Source organism: Equus przewalskii, chromosome 7 (assembly GCF_037783145.1).
Source record: "Equus przewalskii isolate Varuska chromosome 7, EquPr2, whole genome shotgun sequence".
NCBI lineage: Eukaryota > Metazoa > Chordata > Mammalia > Perissodactyla > Equidae > Equus > Equus przewalskii.
Window position 1 is genome coordinate 70555417 of NC_091837.1, and position 11411 is coordinate 70566827.

Consider the following 11411-nt stretch of genomic DNA (forward strand, 5'->3'; position numbering starts at 1 on the left):
GATTCTGTTTTTTGGAAAAGTTGGTTATTTGTTGATGATACATTTTGCCAGGTTAACACAAGTAGTTTCAAGCGATCATGGTAGATAGCTCCTCTGTCCTTTTTTAAACCTCTCCTCAGGATACTCTGTCCCCTTTTACATTTCCTAACTGTATAGATATCCCCTCAGATTCTTTTGGCCTCATCCAGTTTGTATGTCTAGACGTGGATCTTCTTGTGTGTTTATCTTACTTGTTAGTTACAAAGGGGGAAATGTAACCTTAAATGAAGAGATCCGGCTGTTACTACTTGTGGCAGTTTGTATTTCCCAAAGATGGATGGATGGGAGAATACCGTATCCCATCCCATATGCTCCTTGAATGTGATGTCAACACTTCCATCAAGAGACAAGGATCTTTGTTCCCCTCCGTTGATTCTGGGCATATCTTTGGAACTGCTTCAGCCAATAGAATGGGGAGGAAATGCCACTGCATTTTTTCCAAACTAGCTATTAATATGAATTCCATCTGGTCTCTTTCTCTGGGGATACTTGCCTTTAGAACCCTGTCCCCATGTTGTGAGAAACCCCAGGCTACATGGAGAAACCTCATTAATTGCCAGCACTTCCAGTCATGTGAACAAGTAGTTTTAGCCCCCAGCTTTCAAGTGTTCTTGCTGAGGTCTCACACACTGAGGAGCAAAGACAAGCTACCCTTGCTGTGCTGTCTGAATTCAGGACTTGCGGACATCGTGAAAAATAAATGAGTACAGTGGTTTAAAGACACGAAGTTTTTGCATAATTTATCATACAAGAGATAGCGTAAACATTACTCAAACTTAGCATCTCCAGTAGTGGAACATCCTGGCATTATATGCCTCCTAATGTGACACATTATGAAGTAAAGAGTACTGCCTGTGAAATATTAGTGTCAAAAAACATGAAACCTGGACCTAATTAAGACTTTAGCTCTATCTAGTTTTATGGGAAACACAGGGGATAGAGAAACAGGCTAAATGTCATGAAGAAACAGACAAATTCAGATTTCATGTAAGTAACCTGGTCTCAAAAACAAGTCAATAACAGAAAAAAAGGGATTCTGTTCTAAATTAAAGAAGACTGAAGAGCACAACCACATATAAACCATGAACCTTGATTGGATTCAGTTTTGAAAAAAACAGGGACAGTTGTGGAAATTTTAATATGGGTTGCATATTAGATACCATCAAGGAATTACTGTTTTCTTAGGAATGATGGTGTTATGGTTATGTAGGAGAATATCCTTATTTTCTGCAGATAAATGCTGAAGTATTTAGGGGTAAGACGGCATGTGATGTCAATCATATGCTCCAAAATGGTCTAGCAATATAATTAGATGCATACATACATACATACCTAGAGGATATATGGCAAAGTGTTAACAATTGTTCAACCTAGCTGATGGTTATAATAGTATTCATTGTATTATTCTTTCTAATTTTCTGAGTGTTTAAAATTTTTTCCTAATAAAATTTAAAATACCCATGTGAAAGAAACATACTGATTAGATACTTACATTACCTGAAAATGCTCTAAGAACTTGTGGGCTGCTGAAGTTGGGAAAGAAGGAAGTGTTGCTAGTGATCAGTTATGAGCTCATGTGCCACTTAGGCACCCGTGACGTTCAGCCGTCCTGCATCCGTTCTTCCCAACCCTGTTCACTGAGCCTAGGCTGGGTATTCGAACCTCATGCATTAGATGAAAGGGGTGAAGACGTGAATTTCTTCAATTACACTGAATGTAAATATTGTTACATTTACATACAAAGGTATTTGGCATCTAACTTATGCATGGAGAAATGATATGCAGTATATAAAGCTTGATATCTGAAAAATGTGTCACTTTTAAGGAACCGTGTTTGCAAATAAGCTTAAGCAGAACATATCCTCTGCAGGTGATTAATGTGGACAGATTTTCATTTCTAATGCAGGTTTATCTTTATTATTAAGAGCTTATTTGCCTGCCTTTTTTTTTCTTTAGCAACTGTAGTGCAATTTCTGACTAACATTTTAAATCTAGGATCAATGCAGCAACTCAAAAAGCTCAGGTAATTAAAAGTTCCTTCTGATGGGTCAACATGACAAATGTGGGCTATTCTAATTACAGAAGTTTTCTTGGCAGAGTGATTGTGAGCTGCATACTAAAAATTGCCACTCTAATCCTTAATTGTGACTCAGGAATCAAATTATTTCTTGGGAATACTCTCTTCCACTTTAAAAAACTAATTCAGCAACATGGTGCATCAAAAAGAAAAGGTAACATCAGAAACCTGGGTTCCAGTCCTCCCTCTGCCATTTCCTCCCTCTTGGTTCTGCCTTCAAAAATTTGACCCCTTCTCACAAGCTCCTTATCTACTGCCCTGGCCCCGAAGAGTATTGTCTCTCCCCTGAATTAATTCAGAGCTTCCTTACTGGTCTCTGTGTTTGCTCTTGCCCCCCTACCATCTCCATATGAACCCAAGTTAGAGTAGGTCACTCCACTACTCAAAAACCTTCCATAGCTCCCCATTTCTTACAGATTAAAAGTGGAGTCCTTACAAAGGCCTGCAAGGTCCTTCATGGCCCCTCCTCTGCTCCATGGTATCATCTACTCCTCCGTTTCCCAGGCTCTGCTCCAGCCACTCCGGCCGCCATGCTGTTTCTGGAACAAGCCAAGTATGAGTCTCCCTCAGACTTTGCACTGGCTGTTGCCTCTGCCCAGAAAGCTCCTCGCCCTTTGCCAATGTGACCCTCCCCGTTATCTGCTCAAATGCCATTTCATCATTTAGGGCCTTTTGGACCACCCTAGACTTAAAATTACAGCTCCCTTCTGCAACACTTCCCTCTGCTTTATTTTCCTTCATAGCACATCTGTCTATCTGATGGTTTGTATATTTTACCTATGTATTTGTCTTTCTGCCCCGTCTAGCATATACACTCCTGAGTCTAGGAGTTTTTGTCTCTTATTCACTGTTGTGTCCCCAGCCAATCTAACGGGCTCTACAGTAGAGGGGGCTAAAGATTTACTGAATGCACATTAACTGAACCAGTTTGTGGCCATAAGCAAGCGACTTCACCTTTCCGTGCCTCAGTTTCCTCCTGTATATATTGAGATGGTTGAACGGAAATTTCTCCCAGGACCTTCTAGTTTTAGTATTCTATGATTCTAATATTCCAAATTACTTCTGGGAAATATATTCATGTTGAAATTAAAGGATATTCTGTCTGGTTGGATTATAAAAAATTTTAAAAAAATATTCTGCTGATAATTACATAGAAATCTCATCTTTTCAGCACAGAATCTGTAAAGTATTAAGCTTCAAGAAATACTGAAATTTGAAGTTACTAGTTAAATAATAAAAAGAAGCTTTCATTGACTAAGGACCTTTATAAAAATGTTTTTTTCAGCCAACATCTTTAGTTTTCTAGTTTATTTTGCTTATTAGATGTAGTTTTAAGATTTCACAATTTATAAATATTGTACCTAATCATAAATGAAATGACTGGTGCATTGAATAGAACTGTGTTGTAGCACGCAGTTTTGTTTCATAATATTAAGTGATTACTTTTATGAACATCCCATCTCCTAATAAACCACTGTTCCACAAATATATCTACTAATATAAGTGGCAAAAAAGAAGATTTAATCAATATATTCGGGAATCTTCCTGGCTATGTTTCAAACAATGTTACTCACACTATAGTCAAGACTATATACATATGATTAGAAAGAAATAATTTACTATAATGTCAATTGAACTCTGTTAGGCTGACTCAAGATAAGTCTCTAAGGAACACACAAGAAAAATATTTATGAGAAATTGTGTAATTAGCAAGCTATACTTCAAATTCTTTATTATGAGTACTCTTTTGCCCTAGTGTATTTGAAAAGGAGTAAATTAGATGGCTAGGAGGCTGCATCATTTTTTTAAAAATTGAGATTAAATTTACATACAGTAGTATGCACAGATCTTGAGGATACAGATCCATAAGTATTGACCGGTACATATACCCACGTAACCCACATCCCTATCATTTTTTGTTTTTTTTTCTTAGTTAAACTTTTTATTTGGAGATAATTATAGACTCACACGCAATTGTAAGAAATAATACAGAGAGAGCCTTTGTATCCTTTACTCTTTGCCTCAATAGTAACATTTTGCACAACTATAGTACAATATCTCAGCCAGAATATTAACATTGATAACAGTCAAGATACAGAACACTTCCATCACCACAAAGATCCCTCATATCACCCTTTTATAGCCACACCCACCTCCCTCCAACCACCACCCCCTCCTTAACCCCTCACAACCACTCATCTATTCTCCATTTCTATAATTTTGTCATTTCAAGAGTGTTGTATAAATGGAATGATACATTTGAGAAAAAACCTTTGAGATTGGCTTTTGTTCACTCAGCATAATTCTCTGGATATTCATCTAGGTCGTTGCACATATCAACAGTTTGTTCCTTTTTATTGCTGAACAGTACTGCACAGTATGGATGGCATGGATGTACGATCATTGGTCTCATCATTCCGCCTGTTGAAGTATATCTGCGTTGTTTCTAGTTTGTGGCTATCATGAATTAAGCTGCTATAAACACTCAAGTGCAGCTTTTTTGTGTGAACATAAATCTTCATTAATTTGGGAGTGCAATTCCCAAGAGTGCAATTGCTGGATCCTATGGTAGTTGTTTTTTGGTTTTTTGGTTTTTTTTAAACTGCCGCTTGCTTCCCAGAGTGGGGCTGTACCGTTTTGCATTTCCCTCTGAGCACTGCTTTCACTGCATCCCACAAATTTTGATAAGTTGTATTTTCATTTTCCTTCCTTCAAAATATTTTAAAATTTCTCTTGAGATTCCTTTTTTACCCATTTGTTGTTTAGAAGTGTATTGTTTGATCTCCAAATATTTTGGGATTTTCCAGCTATCTTTCTGTTATTGATTTCCAGTTTGATTCTGTGTTGATCTGAGAGCATATTTTGTGTGGATTTCTATTTTATATTTGCTAAGGTGTGATTTATAGCCTAGAATGTGGTCTATCTCAGTGAATATTCCGTACGAGCTTGAGAAGAATATGTAATCTGCTGTTTTTGGATGAAGTATTTTATGTCAATTAAATCCAGTTGATGGATGATGCTAGTCAGCTCTACTCTGTCCTTACTGATTTTCTGCCTGCTGCATCTGTCAATTACTGATAGAGAGGTGTTAAAGTCTTCAGTTATAACAGTGGCTTTGTCTATTTCTCCTTGCAGTTCCATCGGTTTTTGCCTCGCATATTTTAATGCTCTGTTGTTAGGTGCGTACACATTAAGGATTGTTATGTCTTCTTGGAAGTGACTCCTTTATCATTAATGCCCCTCTTTATCCCTGATAATTTTTTTGTTCTGAAGTTGACTTTGTGTGAAATTAATATAGCTATAGAAATTAATATAGGTTTGTTTTGATTAGTGTTAGCCTGGTGTATCTTTCTACATCCCTTTACTTTTAATCTATCTGTGTCTTTATATTTAAAGTGGATTTCTTGTAGACAAGATATAATTGGATCTTTTCTTCTTCTTTTTTTTAATCCACTTTGTCAGTCTCTGTCTTTTAATTGGTGTATTTAGACAATTCACATATAAAGTGACTGTTGATTTGTTAGGATTAGTACCTGCCATGTTTGTTACCGTTTTTTATTTGCTGCATTTGTTCATCATTTCTTATTTTCTTGATTTATCTTCTCTCTTTTTCTGCCTTCTTTGGTTTTAACTGAGCTTTTTATATGATTCCATTTTCTCTCCTCTCTTAGCATAGAAATTGTACTTCTTTAAAAAATGTTTTTTAATGGTTACGCTAGAATTTGTAGTGTACATTTACAACTAACTGAAGTTCACTTTCAAATAACACTTAGCAGTTCACAGGAGGTGCATGTAGCTTATAAAAGAAGATTCCCGATTCCTCCCTCCCGTCCTTATAACATTGCTGTCATTCATTTTATTCATTTATCCGTAAGCTATGATCACCAATACATAGTTGCTATTAATATTTTGAGCCAACGGTTATGTACCAGATCAATTAAGAATAAGAAAAAGAAAATAAATTATTTTATCTTCTTTTATTTTATTTTATACTGTCTCTAAACACTCTTCCTTTCTATATGTAGATCTGAGTTTCTGACCTATACCACTTTCCTTCTCTGAAGAGCTTCTTTTAACATTTCTTGCAAGGCAGGTGTACTGGCAACAAATTTTCTCTTTTGTTTATCTGAAAAAGTCTTTCTCTTTCACTCTTGAAGGATAATTTTGCTGGTTGTTTTTTACTTTCACTGCTTCAAATATTTCATTCCACTCTCTTCTCGTTTGCATGGTTTCTGATGAAAAGTCCAATGGCATTCTTATCATTGTTCCTCTATAAGTGAGGTATTTTTTTCTCTGACTTCTTTCAAGATTTTCTCTTTTTCTTTGGTTTTCTGCAATTTGAATATAATATGCCTAGGTGCAGGTTTTTTGGTATTTGTCCTGCTTGATGTTCTCTGAGATTCTTTATCTTGTGGTTTGGTATCTGTCATTAACTTTGGAAAATTCTCATGCATTATTACTTCAGATATTTCTTCTGGTCCTTTCTCTCTTTCTTCTCCATCAGGTATTCCCACTATGTGTATGTTTCCCATCTGTTCACTCATTAATCCTGGGACATAGGTTGTTTACTCCTAAGGCCCTTCTGCTGTTTCAGTGGAAGGCCAACAATGTTGAGTAAACCCCTCTAACCTAGTGGGATTCAATATCCAAACTTTGTCTCCCCTTTTGTGGTTAGCAGCTGGCAGCTTTACTAGACTTTTTCATCCTACCAGCTGTGGCTTTCCACTGTGCTCCTTGGAGACCCATCCTTCCCACATTGCACAGCAAGTGTTTGAGTGGAATGTAGAAGTAGATTTGGGGACTTCTCCCTCCAAGGCTCCTTCATTTCCAGGATTTCACCCTGCTATTTCCAGCTTCTCTGGCTCTCCCAAAGTCCTCCTTCTAATACCTCAAGGCAGTAAGCTTGTAGCTTTTCATTTGAGTTTAGTTTACCTGCATATAGCTGGGGAATACCCTCAGGAAAAAACCTGTTTAATGTGGAACTTACCAGTGCAATTCATTTTTTCCAAAGGCATATTTCCTCCAGTTCTGCCTGCTTTTGGTCATTTTCTAGAACCATCAAATAGTTCGTTTTAAAATATTTTGTGTAGAGTTTACTATTATCTGTGGGAGAGTTAGTCCATTTTGAGCTACTCCTCCGTTATTAGAACCAGAGCCTACGAAGCTATCTCTTGACCTTTAGATGAGAACAACAAGGTAACCTTTTAGAATTATCTCATATTTATTATCTCATATCTCCCTGGATCACTAGTAATCAAAAACATCGTGTGCCTGCCGTATGTTCTGTAGCGCCCATTAATATTTTCCTTCTGAGACAGAGGGGAACAAGAAACACAATGTTCTGTTTTAGACGTTTGTATTGTGGATTTAGGACTTTCTTCAAGCGGGAGGCATATATACCTAGACTTAATTCTGGCCTGTTTCCAGAGCTTGGAAGAATATGGAGAGAATCGTGGTTCTGTTTATACTTTTTGTTTTTTTTGAGGAAGATTAGCCCTGAAATAACATCTACCACCAAACCTCCTCTTTTTTACTGAGGAAGACTGGCCCTGAGCTAACATCCATGCCCACCTTCCTCTACTTTATATGTGGGACACTTGCCACAGCATGGCTTGACAAGCGGTACATGGGTCTGCACCCAGGATGCGAACTGGCGAACCCCGGGCCGGAGAAGCAGAACATGCGAACTTAACTTCTGCGCCACCAGCCCGGCCCCCTGTTTATACTTTTATTATCAAAGCTAATAATTGAGGAAAGTACCTCTACCAGCTCTCTCTTCTTCTCTGGCGCTTTGTGTTATCAGGAGCAGTTCTTGGTATTAATAAGCTAGAAATAATAATTCACTCCTGGCCATCCTTTGCAAGTTAGAGACCACAGTAAATCATACAATCATTTGTCTCCCTAGATTGAAACACCCAAGCCTCTGCTGTTCCATGTGGGCAGCACATGGAAGTGGGTGATTCTCTTCTATTCTGAGGTTCTCCTGGAAGGTGGGGTTGAGTTCAGAGATGAGTACTCACAAACACCTTTGCCATTTGTGCATGTGAGCTGACTTGTGTCTTGGGGGAGGAGTGAGAAGGGCATTTGTTCTTTCTGCTTTGTTGATGTGCTTTGAGTCAGAAGAGATTCTGTGCTGTGTGAACCGCCATATCTCCCAGTTCTGGAGCCCAGAGCACCTTTCTGAGATTAGTAAACAGCAGTGTTCTAACCCCGTGGGCTGGAAATTCATGTGTCAGATGTGATTTTCTGCTGTGTATGCCACTGGTATAAAATAAACCAGTATAGATAAAAACAATCTTCTTGTTTTGAAAATATTTGTTTGCCACATTAGGAGATTGGGCCCCAAGAACCTTAGTGGTGTATAATGTTTAATTTTCTAAGAGGTTAAATCTCATGTTATGTTGACAGAACCTCCTCTCGGTGGCTATAATCTTAGATGGTGAAATGTCCATCCCCTGCTGTAAGGGACCATGTGGATTATTTATAAAGATAGAAAGCCACTGCCCCAGTTTTCTTAGCTACTAGTTGCTCTTCCATATCTGATTGGAACTCCTAGTTTAGCCATCTTGGAATCATCTTTTCTCTCTACTCTTTGGCTCATCCTGTATCAATTTCTAGACTCAAGCCAATTTTTATCATCTCTTGGCTGCATGTAGTCTGAATCCTTAGTCTCCTGAAATATGCTCCCTCGTGCGCCTTTCAGCCAGCATGCCTTCTGTGGAAGACCCTGGGAAAAACTTGAACACAGTGGTCCTTATCTTTTTATTCCTCTCTGACATAAAAGCTAGATCTGTTTATCCACTTGACAAATATTTATTGAGTGTCTGCTTTGACTCAGGTGTGTTAGGGGCTGAGGGTCAGTGATATCAGAAAAGATAGGAGTTTTTGCTTCCATGAAGCTTATATTCTAGGAGGGATTACAACTAAGTAAATAAAAAATACTAGTGTGATGAATGCTTTGATGTGTGTGTACAGGACATTGTAGGGACACACAAAAGCACCCAACATAAACACATAGGGATTAAGGAAGAGTTCTGGGGAAGTGATATCTAGACCAAGGCCAAGAAATCACCCAAGTGATATCGAGAGTGGTCACGAGGAGAGGGGATCCAAGCAGAAGGCAGAGTCTCTAACACCTCCATGCATGACACATGCCCAGGAAGAATCCAGGGTTATGCCCAACCTCCAACTACATCCTATACCTACCCTCTTCTCTCCTGCTTAAGAGAGTATGTAGAATGCAAGGTGAGCAGTAAAGTCATTGTAGGGATAAAAATGAATCTGCTCTAACTTTTTAAAAAGATAAATCATAAATTATTTGCAAATTGTCTGTTAACAAAGAGTCCGCGTATGACCCATAGTTGAGAAATGCACTTTAATATGGTTTAATGTACCAGACTTGCTACCTGACACATAGCAACTAATAAAGAAAAGAAGAAAAGTCGTTAGAAAATGCACCCCCTCCCCAATCACCATTAAGAGTGGGAATACATTCTTCCAGGCTTTTGTCTTTCCAAATATATATTGTTAAATGTATAAAGAGTCTTGTGCAATGTATATATAGCTGGCTCTTTTTACTTAATAGATCATAAGCATTTTCCCAAGCCAACAAATGCTGTTCTACAGTGTCATTTAAATAGCTGCATACTTTTTCATATCATATATTTATTTAACTGGTTTCTTATTGTTAGGCATTTGGGGTGCTTCCAAATTTTTACAAACAACGTAGTATCTCAAAAAAGTCTGTAAGCTATGTAGCTAAATCCTTCTAGCTTTGGAACTTCTATAAAGTGGTTCTTCCTTTTCTTAAGGTGAATTTGAGATTCACTCATCATACATTGGTTAGGTGATACAACAAAAGAGAGGGTTTTGGGGGGTTTTTTTTGGTGAGGAAGATTGTCCCCGGGCTAACATCTGTGCCAATCTTCCTCTACTTTTTGTATATGAGATGCTGCCACAGCATGGCTTGATGAACTGTGTGTGGTGTGGCTTGATGAGCGGTGTGTATGTCCGTGCCCAGGATCCAAACCCATAAACCCCAGGCCGCCGAAGCAGGGTGCATGAAGTTAACCACTATGCCACAGGGCTGGCCCCAAAAGAGAGTTTTTATAGTTGAGAAAAATGGTTGTGAAAAAAGCAAGGGTAGGAAGAAGTATTATGAATTTCTTGTTTTACACATCTAGGTAAGGTTTTCAATTTAGATTTCCAGGATAACTTTATCATTTGTTGATATTTATTTACCAAGGTTCTATACAACTTTGAGAAATAAAATGAAAAGCCGTGGATATTAGATTTAACCATACAACTAAAATCATAATGTTTTCTTAATATGTTTTCAATGTTTCAATGTGCAAATGTTTTAAAATATTTTCAAAACATAAGAGGATAATTAAAGAAAATTACTTTCATAATTTGTAATTGAATTTGGTAGAAAACTAATACTTCACATAAATTCACAGGGAGGAAAAAATCTGAATTCCCTCCAAGTTCAGGTTAGTTATTTAAAGCATTTTAAGCTATATAAACTTATTACTGCTTTTCCAATTGTAATACTATCACCTATAACATGAATTTATAGACACTATAGAATTCTAAGTTGAGTCATAGAACTTTGTGAATCCTTTAAAATTTTAATGAAGAAAAGCTGAAATATTATCTCATTAATTTCCATCTGAGTTTGAATTTCTTAAATCTCTATTTCCCCAAGAACTGAGATGGTTTATGCTACCTTGAGATCATTAGCAGTTAGATCAAAGATAATTTCTTGCACCACAGATGCTTGACTATCTAGAAGCCTCCCCTAAGAAGCCATATACGACAAGCATACTTAATCTTGAGGGAAGTGCTAAACCTTTCATAATTCCAGCTGGGTCCACAGTGTTTCTTGCCAGAGTTAATAGCGCTGTTTGGGCAGTCACAGCTGGCTTAGAACAAATCGATTCCAGGTCAGCCCCCTGCTTTCCTCTGATTTTCCAGGACTCCTCACTCTCTAATCTCCAGTCATGGTGAGCCTCCTGTGTGTACTGTACAGAATTCAGCTTGGAGCCTGCCTCCCCATCCCCTGAAGGCTGGGCTAGTTATCAGTGATTTGTGTTCCCACAGGCCACCTTCCCACTTATCTCACTGTTTTCATGGCCCCGGGGGACCAAGGGCCAGGGAGCAGGTGGCAGAGGATCCATCCTGAGGTCTCAGTGGGAGGCAGGAGCATGTGTGGGCTGAGGCTCCAAGTCCCTGGGACATTCTCCACAGTCCCATTAGACTTCACTTACAAAACACAAACTCCAAGATGAAATTA